General features: G+C 46.4%; 1 protein-coding gene across 4 annotated transcripts in view; it reads right to left on the bottom strand.

The window, feature by feature from the left end:
- SIPA1L2 (signal induced proliferation associated 1 like 2) overlaps window positions 1-16,541 on the bottom strand; it is a 224,214-nt gene that overhangs the window by 109,193 nt on the left and 98,480 nt on the right. The window lies entirely within an intron of this gene.

Consider the following 16,541-nt stretch of genomic DNA (forward strand, 5'->3'; position numbering starts at 1 on the left):
GTCTCAAAAATCAATAAAAAACATTAAAAAAAAAAAAAAGAACTATCTGAACGAGTGTTTCTTTTTTTTTTTAATGTTTATTTATTTTTGAGAGAGACAAAACATGAGCGGGGCGGGGGGGGGGGGCAGCGAGAGAGGGAGACACAGATCCAAAGCAGACTCCAAGCTCTGAGCTGTCAGCACAGGGCCCGAAGCGGGGCTCAAACACACAGCCATGCGATTAAGACCCGAGCCAAGGTCGGCCACTTAGCCAACTGAGCCACCGGGCATCCCACGAGTGTTAACTTTCTAGTATATTATGCCACTGGCAATCTGATAAATGTGCAGGGTAAAATAAAATCACAGAGATACAACATACCTTTGTGCACCTTTGCAGTTAATAGAAACTTGACTTTTTTTGTTTTTTTTAAGTTTATTCATTTATTTTTGAGAGAGAGTGTGAGCATAAGCAGGGAGGGGCAGAGGCAGACAGGAGACACAGAATCCGAAGCAAGCTCCAGGCTCCAAGCTGTTAGCGCAGAGACAGACACGGAGCTCGGACCCACAAACTGTGAGATCAGGACCTGAGTCGAAGTCAGATGCTCAACCGACTGAGCCAACCAGGTGCCCTGACACTTGAATTTTAATCAACTTTTATTTTTAATTACAAACCACCGTTTCAATGTATTCCACCTCTATTTAGACAAAAATATCGTCCAGGTATCATTATGTCCCCAACGGATGGAAGCCTTCCTTGTTGGCATAAGAATGTATGAATGGCTCTAATTCTTCTGAAAATAATGATGGTGATGAAGGTATAATATTGCTGATTTCCCTCAGTCCACATCAAAGCACGAAAAAAAAACGCAAATATTTATTAGAAAATATTAAAATTCCAAACAGCTGAGCAGTATTAGAACTCTTTCCAATGGGTTCTTTTTTCTTAAGTAATCTCTACACCCAAGTGGAGCTTGAACTCGCCACCCTGAGATCAAGGGTCACATGCTCCACCGACAGAACCAGCCAGGTGCCCCTCCGATGGGTTCTTAGTGGCTTTGAGATGAACATGTGGTAGTCTTTTGGAATACCTGATATTTTCTTATCATGGCAACTTGCCTTCCCCTCATTGGGGAAAAAAAAAAGGGACTGGGAATGATAAGATGCTGTCTATTCCCAGGGCAACTTCATAACTGAGGAAACAGAATGATGTTTTAGGCTGTGGTAAACAAAGGGAGAACGAACAATCAGATGCTTCGGTGAACCAAACAGACTGGTGTCTGTCCGTGGTTCTCAGAAAGAGAAGAGACAGGCCTGCATCTTCTCTATTTCACTTGGAATTATTGTGTTTAAAAGGATCACGGGCGATTCTGAATGACAGTTATTTCCTGTACAATTTAGGCTATTACAGAATGCTTTCCTGGAAACTGAAAAAAATGACAACTGAGATATGAAAGAAAACAACTTGTTGCCTACAGTCTCGCTGCTGAAATGGTATTTGATTTACTAGACCAGCTTCTACAGGATCTCTAAATTCTATTGACGACTGTGCTGCTTATAGAACCCAATGAATTTGAAGGCTTACAAATGATTCTAATGGCTGGTACAGAGATATGTGAATTCTCAACAGACATTCATATGACACTCATTTGCAAGTATATACTATTAATTACATACTAATTAATTGTGTATAAAGGAAGAACCATGCCCACCGAAACCACCACACTGTACTTTGAAAAAATATAATCAGCAGCTAAGCACCACCACCTTAAAATATTAGAACAAAATGCCCTCAAAGAAACCAGGAAAGAAGGAAAGAATAAAGATAAAAGCTGAAATTAACGGAATGGGGGAAAAACAAGGTAGAAAAGGGAGAAATCCAAACGGTAGTTTTTTTTAAAAAAGAGCAAGAAAACAGATCTACTCCTTCCAAAGCCTGAAAAAGGCAAAGAGAGAAAGAACAATATTATACAAGTCTGGACATGGGAAAGGAAACATGACCACATATACAGGAGATTAAAATAAATATTAAGCATAAGAAGAATTATACCACAAGCAACTGTAAAGCAACAACTTTGAACACAGAGGAAACTAATGATTTCCTGGCAAACCACAAATTCCCCAAACTGATCCGAGAATGGAAAATGTAAAGGCTGATTCTTGCTGAAGACAACAGAAACGTAACCAATCGCTACATAAAAATACGACCAGTGTACCCATGAGATGCAAGGAGCCATCTTAACCATTTTAAAACTCCTTTATCCTCCCATTTATGAGACCAAACGCTATTTAAAAAATTTAGGAAGTATCCCAGTCTTTCTTTTCCATGTCATGGCACGTGCTGAAAATACCAATATTCACACAGCACATGGCAGTCAAAGCAGGAAGCACTCAAGATTTGGGCGCAGGTAGGACTCTGGCCCAAGCCCACCACGCCTCAAGCTGAACAAACCAGCACCTCCCCATACGGGGAACCCACTCCCCACACTTCTGGGGGCAGCCCTGGGGTTAAGCCATCTGCCGGGAGATTTGTGAGACACAGAAACCTAGCAAGGAAAACACATTCACTGAATAATTACTTCCAGAAAAACAGACCATAGAAGAGTCAGCGGTCTATTCTGAGCATTTATACCCTTTTACATTTCTAAATGTATCATTGTTTGTAACAGAATTTAAAGATACAAAATCTTTATCCCGTAGATCTCCCATAGAAATGGAAGACAATACACTGTAAAAAATTAGATTATTTTTACTTTGTATTATTTAAAATTTTTTTAATGTTTATTTTTTTAGAGAGAGAGAGAGAGACAGAGTGCAGGTGGGGAAGGCACAGAGAGAGTGGGAGACACAGAATCCGAAGCAGGCTCCAGGCTCTGAGCTGTCAGCACAGAGCCTGATGCGGGTTTCAAACCCACAAGCTGTGAGATCGTGTCCTGAGCCAAAGCCAGATGCTCAACAAACTGAGCCACCCAGGTACCCCAAGATTATTTTTAAACATAAGTGATAAAAACAATTAAAGACAGATGAATTTGTGTTGAATTTTAGTACTACGCCGGTCAGAAAGCAAAAAAGAACAGCAAACTGAGAGCACACAAAACTCTTCCCCAAAGAAATCTTCTGAGACCATTGCTTCAGTTACGGTTTTTAAATTTTTGATGTGTGATAACATCAGCCATAGCAGACAGCTAGTGAGTGGCTCGTCCTGGCTAGGACCTATTATTCCCTTTCCTTCGCCTGAATCCCGCTGGGGAACCTTACCTCTAAAATCAGTTTATCCTGGGGGCCTAACTCCACCCCTGACATGTGACACAGATCTGACCAATGAAAGTGCTGCATTCTCCTGCCTTCAGGGATTGGTCCAGGGATGAGCCAATGACAGCCCTGTCCTGCCCGGAAGCGTGAGTGACGCCTCCCCAGCATGGGGCTAGGATTCTTGGCAGGGCTCAGGGGGTGTAACATACACACGGAGCTGCGGGGCTCACTAGCTGGTGTGACCACGCTGAGGCTGAGTCTCAGGAGGGAAAGAAGGAATCCTAAGGATAGAGGTCTTGACTCCCAACTAGACCTGGCACCAGGTTTTTTTGTTTGTTTTGTTTTTTGTTTGTTTGTTTATTCCGTTTGAGTTAGGTCTTTGCGTAGTCCAGATCAACTTTAAAGGTTCTAAGAGACCATATATATACTCAGTGAAAGACGGAAGACAGCAAATTCAATAACCAAAATACTTTGTACTGTGTTGCACATCGCCTGGTCCATGAAGAAATGAACTGAAAGTGTAGTTCTGGCACTTGGATCCACAATCAAGACCGGCGCCTCTTGGGCAAGATCCTGCTCTCATGTAAACATACGCCCTTCAACGCACGTCACGTGCGCCGCTAACAACCCAAAGTGTTCAAAGCCAAAAAATTCCTGACGTGGTAGCTGATTACTGAAGTTGAAGCAGGGCTACAGCAGCTCCCCTCCTGGCCCCTCATCCTTCCAGCCACATTTTCCAGCTTGCCGTAGCTCCCCAAAGTCAACCTACGGACAGAATCCTAGACAGCGCCTTCCTTTTACAAGGACTACTAAATAGAGGACTAAACACAAAGTATGACACACAGCACCTTCTTTTAAAAAGTATTCCCAGGCGAATTATTTTTACTACCGCGGTAAAAGTAAGACCCCTCAGATCACAGGACTTGTTTGCAAGTGAGATAAGCTAGAAATATTAACATCATGCAATTAAAACCGGTATTACAGCACATGGGGAAGAATTAAAATCAAGGTCTTTGAAAAGCAGATGTTAACAAGGAACGGTACAGGCTCTACACGGGGAGAAATGCAAAAAGCAAGAACAATGGAGGGGATGAAAATCTAAAGTGTGAGCTGGAATGACCTCTGGGATCATCCAGAACCTAGCGGGGAGGCTCTGGCTGGGAGGGAGACACAGACATGCACGCGTGTGCTCGCGCGCACACACACACAACAGCCCCACACCAGTGAATCGTGTTCGCCCTGCAGGGCCGTAGTTGACGAGCTGGGCGTCTGGAGCAGCATGTCTGGCACAGAAGGCCCTTCTGTCATCTTTCATTATCTTTACGTTGTCTGCAAGTTCTAACTTTCCGCCTTTGCCTGTTAGCCCGCAGCACTGAGCTAAGTTTTTGAAAGACCAAAATTTGCACTCTTAGTGGCACGTACGTGAATGTAACGGAAGTCCTGCAGACATCTGTCCCCAGATTTAGTCTTTGTACTGACCAAGTATCTGTATAGCCTCTGTGCTCACACCCACTGTGAATCTCAAGTGCAAGGTGGCGTGCCCGACTGGTGTTGCTGGACATCACAATGGCAGAAGAGACAGGAAAAGGATGGCATCTTAGAGAAGAACCTGCAGAAATCAGGGGACTGTGATCGGCCCCCACACAAGGCACAGAGCTCACAATAATTACAGGTGCGCATCACTACCGAAGAAAATACAATCCCCCAAGCACAGAACTGTGTTTAAATGAAGTCCTTTCGGGTTTCCAGTGAGTCTGGGAGGCTGATATGAAAAGTCTGGGACTATTATCCAGCTCAGTCCTGTTCCCCGCCCCACCCCTCCGCCCCGTTTCCTCCCCCATCTGCACAGCTGCCCTGGGAAAGATCTTGATCTCTTCACACTTCCAGCCCCAACCTCTCGGCAAAGACCGCAGTTTCTTACTTCTCAGGGGAAAAATAAAGCCAATATAAATAGTTCACTGGACTTTTGTCATCACTTAACGGACCTGCCAACTCCTGAACCTGTCCCTCCGTGTGAGCCCCTGGTGGACAATCATTTAAGACTTACCAGCTTTCTTAAGATAAAAATCCAAACTGTGCCTGGTAAGTCTCTTCCTGATCTGTCCTGCTCAGGCTGCAGCCTCATTGTCTCGGGGTCCTCCCTCCTTGTCCTCTGTGCTGTGGCCCAGACATGCTGAGTGCCTTTCCAGCCTTCAACCTGTCCACCCCTGCGTCTGAGCTGTCCCTGGAAACGGAGCGTCAGCTGCCTGGGCCGAGCTGACATCCTCATCACTCTCATCCCTGACTGGGTGTCTCTGCGACACGCTCCCTTGGTGTCCTCTCTTTCCCAGACACCCTCCCCCCCCCCCCCCTTGCTTCAACCTCCTCGCCTCAAGGCCCTAGGGCTGGGTCTGTTCCATCCACCACTTAACCTGCCGCGCCAGGGAACGGTTTCTAGCGTGTGGCAGCTATTCAATAAATATTATTAAATAAATGAATAAATTACTAAAGCCCTGTGTTAGACAGTAACCTTTTATGAGATAAAGCGTTTAGCACTTAAATGGAGAGTTCTTACGCTTACAGAATATACCGCAATCATGAAAGTTTAATAATTTTGCAGAAACATTTATGACAGAAACTCAGATAAATATGGAGAGCTGTTAGCTCCTTGCAGGCCGCTGTTTGTGCCAAGGCAGGCCCAGATCCTTCCCAGAACAGGTTACCTTGAACATAAGAGTCAACACCTAGTCTGCTCTGGAAAGAGCTTCCCACCCCCCGCCACTGTACTGGCCACACAAGGTGGGTATAGACAATGTCTTCGAACGGTATGGAAGGAAAGCATGCCATAATAAAGCCATATGAACCTAAGAGCCCCCACGTCACTTTTACTACACAGCGGTGCGTCTGCTCCTGTCCGGTCCTAGAATGACTGGGTCATTCTAACAGATGGTAAAAAACTGATATGAGAGTTAAAAAAAAATTTTTTTTAATGTTTATTCATCTTTGAGAGACAGAGACAGAGGATGAGCGGGGAAGGGGCAGAGAGAGGGAGACACAGAATCCGAAGCAGGCTCCAGGCTCCGAGCTGTCAGCACAGAGCCCGACGCGGGGCTTGAACTCACGAGCTGCGAGATGATGACCTGAGCTGAAGTCAGACGCTCAACTGACTGAGCCACCCAGGCGCCCCTGGCATGAGAGTTTTAAACTGGCAAGTGCAGAGTTCTCAAGCAAAAAAGGCCATGGTATTTTTTCCATGAAAGACAGAAGTGCTATTTCATCAAATATTAGGAAGGCGGAAAATAAAACAGACCCCCCCCCATGGGCATATTACGGGCATCGCCATTGTCATTTGCCCCCTCTTGCCTTAGTAAATGAAGACAGTACTTAAGAGTATCTTCGAACGTGCTACTTTGCTTACTCCACGGCAAAATGAACTCACATTGCCAACCTGGTATGGCTACAAAAAACCGAACATCAAAAACAATGGAAGTCACCTAGTTCCCTCTTTAGGCCATAATGGAGAGAATGGACTAATAATCTGCACTGAGGTCTGCTGAGCTGCAAGGATGCCCATCTCTCCAGGTAACCCCCTAAACCTGGACAACTGACCACGTGCCAAGACCGGAGACGGTACAGAGCCCATCTCTGAACAATCCCTAATTAAAATTTCTACATTTTTCCTCCTTTCTTTGAGCTGAGCTCTGATGTCAAGGGCACTGCCCCTCCCTCACCGTTTCCAACGATTCCTACATTTCATCAAAGTCTACGGCTCTTGTTCCCCACTAAAAATGGGAAGTTGTCAGCCGCACTCTGTGGGCAACTTAAAAAAAAATCCACGTGCGAACCGGTGTGACCTCACGGGCGGGAGGGTGGCCTCCGGTGAGGACGGGGCTAGCTGGGCAAGGCAGCAACCCACAACTTAAGGAGAATCTGAAGGATTTTACAGCTTGAAGGCATAATCTGTTCTCATGCTAATGGTCTTGGCAATAATTTGTAAAGGATAGAACAGAGAAATGGAGAAAATGTGATATTTAAGCATAATTGTCTTTAGATAGGATGTTTTTCAAAGTTTTCCATGAGACATCAGTGAGTCTTTAAGACCAATATTACAGTTATAATTGAGCCACTTATCAGGATTGCAGCTGTAGCAAATGGATTGAAAACCACAAAACACACAAATTATGAGCCTCATTCAAGGAAAAAAACGGTTAAAATTATATGGCAGACTTATAATAAAAGTCTAACTACTGTAAAAAATGCCTATTTTTCATACTCGTATTCCATCAGCTCTAATACGAACATGTATAATTGGGCAGGGACTAAATGGAGGGACACACTGTCCCCACTTGTACCCTCCCTGTGACCAGGATGGCAGGACAGGAGCTGAGGCGCGCTCGCACTAAGGTCTGAAACGCGTTCGCCATAAAATCGCCAAGTTCAGGTACCTTCAGCCTGGTATTGAGTGAAGCTATGGCTAAACAGCTATGAAACAATCCATGAACTCAAATGCCTATCAGAGCAGACCCCTAAACTCCAGGAAATGAGACAATGTGATAAATGGGCTGTTATTAATAATGGTCATAAATGGATATCCAAAGTTCAGTCATCAGACTTTTGACTGCCAAGATTTTGGTAGATCAGGACATGAAAATTAGTTCTTAGGTATTTTTCTTGAACTAAACAATGGGGTGGAACCACAGATAAATATTCTGGGCCATGAAAACTTTAAAAAGAGTAGAAGTCTCTCTCCTCTTTGGGGTTTTGTGACAAAGGGGTAACCTAAGATTTGTGAGGAGCATAAAATCTTCTCCTGGTCTAATGCTCACGTCGGTGCTAGACAATTTTTTGAAGTATCCTGTGCTGTTATTTAGAAAAACTCTCACATGATGTGCTCAGAAAAGCTGATCCCCTTGGTGTAGTTAAGGAGTGTTTCATCAGAGTAAAACAGAGACCCCAGTAAAAAGCCTAGAGGATTCGGCTTCCACTAGAACCCTATGTCCTGAGTCTATCCTGAGTTATAATCCATGGTGAGTAAAAGGGACAAATGAAAGGCTTATGCTCTCACGTAACTTTTTTTCCCTTCCTTTCATTTATTTGTTTATTTATTTATGCCAAGCAGGCTCCATGCTGTCACTGCACAGCCCAACTTGGGGCCTGAACTCCCAAAACCGTGAGATCATGACCTGAGCTGGAATTAAGAGTCAGACACTCAGGGCACCTGGGTGGCCCAGTCGCTTACACGTCCGACTTCGGTCAGGGCGTGATCTCACGGTCCGTGAGTTCAAGCCCCGCCTTGGGCTCTGTACTGACAGCCCGGAGCTTGGAGTCTGCTTCGGATTCTGTGTCCCCCTCCTCTCTCTGCCCCTCCTCTACTCATGCTCTGTCTCACTCTGTCACTCAAAAATAAATAAATGTTCCAAAAAAAAAAAAAAAAAAAAAAAGAGTCAGACGCTCAACTGCGCCACCCGGGTGCCCCTCGTGTGGCTTTCTAAGTGAAGAGGCCGGGCACTCCATCAGAGTAGGGTCCTGATCCACTTGTTCATGCTTGTACCCCCGGCCTCTAGAGTTGGCACTCACGATGAACTCACATCCATCCATCTACATTGAAATGGCCGTGAATCAAAGTCCCCCAGAGTACTGAGTCGACGTATCATCGCGACACATTCATGGAACGCCGTGATTCTTGCTTCTCTCTCTTTTCGGTTTCCTCTCTGGATCCTCCACTGGTCTTCCTTAAATGCTGACAATCCTCAGCGTTTATACAGTCCACACCCAACCCGAGGCCTGTCTGCAACCTTCCGGATGTTTCCCAATCCGTGCACACCTTGCCGTCTCAACTGCCCCCGCCACAGGTCGAACTGCTCTCTTCTGTTTCCCGGGTTAGCATAAAATCCTTCAACAGTCTCCCATTTTCACCACAGTAAGGCCTGACTGCCTTAAGGTAAGACAGGTCACGTAGGATCGGGTCCGCCAGGAGCTGCCCAGCCCCATCTTCAGCGGCTGGAGCTCCACACGCCATGTCTGCCCTGCATTTTCTCACGCAAAGGGCTCTGCGCAGGCTTCCTCCCCCACCCACAGACTGTCGAGACTCTCCTTCCCTCTACCTCGCTACCATAGTCCTTACAACACATTGCACCACTCCATGGACACGACCTACGTACTTGTCACTAACCTCCCCTCGGCTCTCAGCACCGGGCACTCGGCAAATACCCAGGATCTACCGCGTGCGACCTGAGATCATGGCAAAGTGACACCTTCTCCCCGAGCCTCAGTTTCCCACCTGTAAAATGGGAAGGATTTTTACCTATTTCAAAGGATTATTCGAAAGATTCAATGAAACGCAGACGCGCAGCGCTTATCCCGGGTATCCTGCATGGAAAGTTCTAGAATTATTAGCCCACAAAACTGATGTGCATATGAATAAATATTTATTAACTGATGGACTTAAACTGAGCAATTAAAATGAGTAAGATACATAACTATCCCCCAGGAACACAGCGTTGTTTACAAAACGTAATGTGGTATCTGCTGATTTATGTGCACTCCACAACAGGGACACAAAGCAGTAACTGACCTGCGGTAGTTAAGCTGATTCTCCCAGAGGCAGACAGAAGCTTCTAGAAGGTGAAGAAAATGCCCAAAACAATCTCCGGTCAGGTGCTGCCCTCTTTCCAGCTAGAACTTCCATTTGAAATTATTTAAGGGAACGCTATTAAATTATAATGAGATTATTTGGCACTTTTTAACTTTCGGGGTGTCAATAAAAACCAGGAATCAATTCTTGGTAGTAAGCTTTTCCCCTATCCAGTCAGCCAGCTAATGTCAAAGGAGAAAAAACAAAGAGCCATTTTGTTAAATGGAACATTTTGATCATGGAATTTTTTTCCAAGGAGACACGAGAACAGCTGTGGGTATTGACTGTTTTCCATTAAATCTTTTAAATCAGAAAGAGATAAAAAGAGATAGCCCTGTACCTCCTTCCCTCAGGAGGTTATTAGTTAATACATTTTTTCAGCGATGTGGCCCCTGAATTACAGATGACACAGTAGGAAATCAGACGTTCCGATTAATAATTTAAGCTGAGGCATTTCTGTCATAGGAAAACACAACAAAAGAAAAACAGAATTTCAACCTAGTGCCAACTGATTTAGACTGTTCTTCTGTTATTCTCACTTAAAAAAAATCACAGAAAATAATCTATTCTATTCTTTAAATAAAGGTTTAGGGACACTGGGGTCGCAAAGAAGGGAACAGGAACATTTGATAAGAAAAACCTGGTAGGCTAGAGCCTTCAGAAAAGACTATTTGCGAGCTGTCCTGTTGTGTTTCTCACACAGAACCAATCCACTCCCTCCGTTATTTTCCACTGAATCCATAGTGAAAACTCTTGCAGAGCAAAGGTCTGTCTGCCTCACCTTGCTCCCCAAAACTCCAATCAATCAATACTACTGAAAACTGAACTGAACACACAAAGTGTCTACCCTCAATGCGTTCTCTGTAAAAAGGCAACAAGTAAACCTCAAAGCCATCAAACCTGAAGATGCTTCCTTTCGACGGAGCACGAAGGGTACAGAAAAGAAAACCCCACCAACCCATACGACAGTCTAGTATTTTATTTTTCAGGAATAGCCATGTTTAAGGAACACACAACAAACACCATTCACTCATCACACGCTCACAGCTACCTTCCCATCCTTCTCAAGTTTATTTGAATTACAGGATACTGAGTTTCGCTGAACAGCTTCACGAGGTTTATTATCTGATACAAAAAAGCCTTTGTTACTCCAGTAAATAAACGCATTCAGTTCTACTCGGCACCGTACTGGATGCTGGGGGACTGCTGGGGAGCAGTAAGGATGACTGACAGAGCGTCCTAATCCTCGAGAAGCTGAGCGGGGCACGATACGCACATGCATAATAAGTAACAGAAGAAATGAGTTAAAAGGATAGGGCAGCCCTTCTGACTAGTGTGTTATCCAAGTTATCCACATGCATGGGCATCCACAATGCCCTCCGTGCCGGTGCGGGTCTGGGGAGCGGATGTCCTCATGTGCCGCGGACGGCACCTCCCCCCGAATGCCAATAAACGCAGTCGTTTGACTCCGTATTTCCACATCTGAAAAATCTACCCAAGAAATGAGAGCTGTGGGGGAACACTTAGATAGCAAGACATGCACTCTTTCTATCTACAAGAGTGAAAAACGTGGAACAGTCGTTAACAGCCGGTGGCGAGGGGTTAACTATGCCTCATATGGTAAATATCATACGACGGAATATGGTACGCAGCCCGAAAAGGTTCTCTGAATATGTGTCGTGTTGGAATTTACAACACAGGTTTATGTGAAAGGATCCAAAAATAAAACCTGATGTTTAAACCATATACGTAAAGTACTGCAAAGAGGGGCACCAGGGTGGCTCAGCCGGTTAAGCATCCGACTCGATTTTGGCTCAGGTCATGATCTCCCTCCAGGTTCGTGGGCTTGAGCCCCACGTTGGGCTCTGTGCTAACAGTGTGGAGCCTGCTTGGGATTCTCTCTCTCCCTCTCTCTCTCTCTCTGCTTCCCCCACTCTCTTCTCCCTCTCAAAATAAATAAACTTAAAAAAAAAAAAGCACTGTGAAGAAACAACCCTGCCCTATGACAGCGGCTACCTATTACAGACAGGCTTTATGCAAGCTTTTATAGCCTTCTTCTTTGTATTTTTCTAAAGCGTACAAATGAAATAACTATGTATGAGAAACACGTAAATCCACGTACTTATAAACTTTAAATTCAATAAACAGGAAAATATTTTTTAAAAACGCCTGTAGGGGCACCTGGGTGGCTCAGTCGGTGAAGCGTCTGACTCCCGGTTTCAGCTCAGGTCACGATCTCATGGCTTTGTGGGTTCGAGCCCCATGCCGGGCTCCGCACTGATGGCGTGGAGCCCGCTTGGGACTCTCTCTCTCTCTCCCTCTCTGTCTGCTCCTCCCCCACTTACGCTGTCTCCGTCTCTCTTACAGTAAATAAACTTAAAAAAATACGTAAGTAAAATGCCTATAAAACCGACGCGTGCTACGTTACACAGAGCACATTACTCGTTTTTGTACAATGAGATGGCCATTATCTTCCTCCTCTTGATCTAAGTCCCAAGATACCTAAGATGGTAAGATACACGGAGGCAGGTATTTGTGTTAGATAAGCATTACCTATTGCTGATTGACTTGGCTTACACGGTTTTCTTTTATAGCACGTATTCGCAAAAATATCGCCCTTTATTCCCACGCACTGGAACACCACTTTGGTTAGAACAGTGACACCCTTGCAATGGCGTGTATTTTCAGATGCCCCACGCCCGGTGTGAGCCTGGGTGCCCTGCAGGGCAGTGGTGCGCGGGGAGCTCGGAATGAAGGCTGTGTCTCCCTCTGCGGACGTGATTAACTGTGGGCCCCTCAGCCACCCACGCACCCACGGAAACTCAGTTTCATCAGGGATTACGTCTGCACAGGGCACAGCAGAGGGGTCTCGCGGGACCGAATGAGAAAGCATGCGTCAGCGTTCTGAGGACTCTTAACAGCACACAAATGCAAACTAGGAGTATTATTCCCACCTGATAAATAAGCAGGAGGAGGCGCGAATGGGTTAAGCGGTTTGTTCCTAACCGTCTCTAGCGTCCTTCGCTACCGATCCTGCCACGTCGCCGAGGAGCGACCCTTGTTCCCACTTAGGACGGAGGATCGGAAGCCTAGCGTGCGAGGGGAAGCAGGAAGCGAAGCGGAGAAAACTGCTGGCAAAACTCCGAGCGAGCGAGCATTACCGGATATGATCTCTGTAAGGGGTTTCCCGTTTCCCTGAGCTCCGGACTCAGTTCACCCGCTTGTAACCCTCGAGAAGAGTCCACAGCGCCTCTGCTCCCTGGAGCGCCCATAAGGGAGAGCCAGTTAAAGTGGACTTCGCTGCAGAGGAACAGCCCTGCCCTCCCCCCGCCCACCCCCCCCTCCCCTCCCCCAGGCTTGTCCCTGCACTCGCCATCCTCACCGGGGACCCCGGCGTCACCTGCATGCAAAATCCTCACTGGCGTGCTGCACAGAAGTGTGCATTTCGTATGGGATTCCAAGACCCGGTGTCTGGAGTTCTTCCAATTCCAGAGTCTATGTGTAGGCACCTGCACCGTGCCCTGCTCTGAGCTGACGACCCAAACACTGGACTGATGGTTCAAAGGGGGACACGGCCAGCCGGTCACCCACCGGACACCGCAGTCCCATCTCCTCGCGGCGCCTTCGAGGGAGAGAAGCTGGGAGGGGGGCTTTACCCCCCACAGCTGAGGCCGTGGCTGCGATCCGCCAGCGGGAGCATGCCGCACACCAGTGCCTGGCTGGGAGCACGGTGACGTCCCCTCCCAGGAGCCCCCACGCTGGCTGCCTGCTCGATTCTGCTGCAGGGCCTGCTTCTCAGGGCTGGCAGACAGAGGGAGGCTCAGGGAGGCTCAGGAAGGCGGGGACCGTCACTGACACAAAGCAACCTCGCTTCCCAGAAGGCTGGGCCGCCAATAAAGCAGTGATCTAACGGGAGAAGACAATGTCCTAAACGCTTGATGTAATAGCTACTGCTGTGCGCAATCCAAATTCTGCAATTCCTGTCCACCGGTAAACCCGTCCTAAGGAGAAACAGGAGACATGTGGCACAGTTACTGAGTAGGTCAGCAGGACAGGGAAGAGAGACACAGGAGGGCTTCATTCATGCTTTTCACCATCTGATTTTTACCCTGAGTCGTCCTCGCGCTGGCAGCTAGGAGGAAGGCGAGCTCATTCAGGACTCGGGAACACAAAATTTCCCAAAACCTCAAATTCAGGAGTCATGTTTGGAATGAATCCTTAAGGAACTTTCTTCCCATGATGTCCTCCTTTAAATAAGGCATTCCCTTCCAGGGGGACACATTTTCATCTCAGGAGACACAGGGAATGAAGTCCAGTGCCCTGAAGTGGAAATCCTTCCTCAACATACCGGACTTCGAATTTTTAAAGTATGAAGCGAGGGGCGCCCGCATGGCTCGGTCGGTTGAACGTCTGACTCTTGCTTTTTGCTCAGGTCGGGAACCCAGCGTCGTGGGATCGAGCTCCACATCGGGCTCTGCACTGAGCAGGGAGCCTTCGTGGGATTCTTTCTGTCTCTTCCTCTGTCCCTCTACCCTGCTCGCTGTCTCTCTCTCAAATGAGAAAAATAAGTAGGGACCAAATGCTACGTAAGAAAGAAAAGTTAAACCACTCTGAATTACAGATGCATACTCGTTAATCTGGGTTGGTTATTTATATTTTTTTTAAAGTGCCTATCTCCAAAGATCTTGACTGAAAGCAAAAACCTGAAAGAATGACCACCTAGTATGCTATACAAGATTTTATTAAAATAACACCAAAAACCCTGTTTCCTTTTATAAGCTTAGGTTCATGGGAAATCACTACTTTCTTTGAATTTCTAGGTTAATGAATAAGAGACACAGAAACCACAATCATGAGGACCAGTCCTGAGATGTACACAGAATATCAAACAAGGAAAAAAAGTACAAGCAAGTAAATCATCTATATTACCATAAGCTTCATAAAAATCCTAGCTGGACCCAAAGAATTTGTTTGACTAGTAATTTGTTCTTTATCATAAAATGTTAATACAGGAGCATTCCGTTTATTTAGGGATTTGCCATTTTCAAAACTCTCTTCTGTCCACTCGATCCCAGGAAAACCTCTGAGAGACCAGAGAGAGATGTGTCTCCCCAGGTAACAGATAAGGAAGAAAATCGTTGGGCAATTAAATAAGTGACTTGCCTATAATCAAATGAGAGCAAATCGAGAGACTTGGAACCAGGATCCAGGCTGCTTCATTCTTTCCACTCTGACTGCTAACTTGTCAAATGTGCATATGGCCTCTAAACCTCAGGAATAAGAATCAAAACAAAATTCCAGAGTTTGCCCCAAAGAAGCCAACCTAATCTCTCTGCCCCTACCCCACTCTCACTCTCTCTCTCTCAAAAATAAATACGTGAAAAAAAAAAAGAAGCGACAAAATCTAATGCATTCAAAGCCATCTTCTAGCACTCTTTCCTCCCCAACTCACTCATTTACCTTGAAACTGTACCTTGAAACCATTTTCTGTTCCTTTATTGTGTCACAGTCTACACCATACTCAACAATGCAGCAAACACTTACCTACCTCCCTACCTGCTAAGCACCCAGCTGGACACAGGACGATGGACAAGACCTGGCTCTCGGCTTGGAGGAGACCAGGAAAAGCTTCCAGGGAAAGCAAACTTGATGGGGCTCAGGGTCCCAGAATTCAGCTCAGCCAAGAGGATGTCCCACGGGGATTCCCTGCTGCCACCCTTCGCTCCTGTTAGCTAAAATCGCGTTCAGAGTTGCACACCTTCCCCTCTACCCCTCTATCCCCTCTTCCCCTCTATCTCTAGCTGCTGAGATGAAAACCCCACACATCCAGCGGGGCCTGGGTGGCTCAGTCGGTTAAGCATCCAACTTCGGCTCAGGTCACGATCTCACAGTTCGTGAGTTTGAGCCCCGCGTCAGGCTCTGTGCGGACAGCTCGGAGCCTGGAGCCTGCTTCGGATTCTGTGTCTCCCTCTCTCTCTCTGCCCCTCCCAGACTCATTCTCTCCTCCTCTCTCTCTCTCTCTCTCACTCAAAAATAAGTAAACATTAAAAAAAAAAAAAACCCACACACACATACAACTGGAGAGTAGCAAGGGACATTACTACACAATGGTGAGTAAGACATCACAAACCCCTCTTCTCTTTCCTCAGCTACGAGGAGCAGGTCTGCAAATCTGACTTTTGTTCTCACGGGGTAAGAAAAATATAGGTGCTGCTGACTTTGGCCAACAGCAGGCAAGAGCGAGCCACAGAGGTCTGTACCAGACTCCCGAGGGCACCCTGCCCATCAAGGCGGTGCGTCATGAACCGCACGAAGCCTGGTTTCACCACCAACCCCGGCGAATGGGGACAGAAGTGCCAGTTCCCAGACCTGAGTGTGAGTCGGCCTAGTGATGAAAGCTCAGTTCCGCCTGACCCTTCAGTCACCGCAGGTGAACCAACCTGTTTTTCCCGAATTCTCTCCCGTTGAACCAGAACCTTCTTCCAGTCTGGAGGAGGAAAGCCTTGCCCTCTGTGCTACCTGTGCTACCTGCATTTATAGGCCCCGTCACAGATCAGCCACAGAGAGTTTCCTAACACACAGGCCCGAGTCCCTCCACAAACAAGCAGTAAAGCTGGAAGGGTTTCTCGAAACATAGGAACCAGTCTCTGAGCAAGAAAGGTTAAGTATTCCTTCTCTCCAAGAAAGAAGTTAACAGGTT

The sequence above is a fragment of the Lynx canadensis genome, chromosome D2, assembly GCF_007474595.2.
Source record: "Lynx canadensis isolate LIC74 chromosome D2, mLynCan4.pri.v2, whole genome shotgun sequence".
Taxonomy (NCBI): Eukaryota; Metazoa; Chordata; class Mammalia; order Carnivora; family Felidae; genus Lynx; species Lynx canadensis.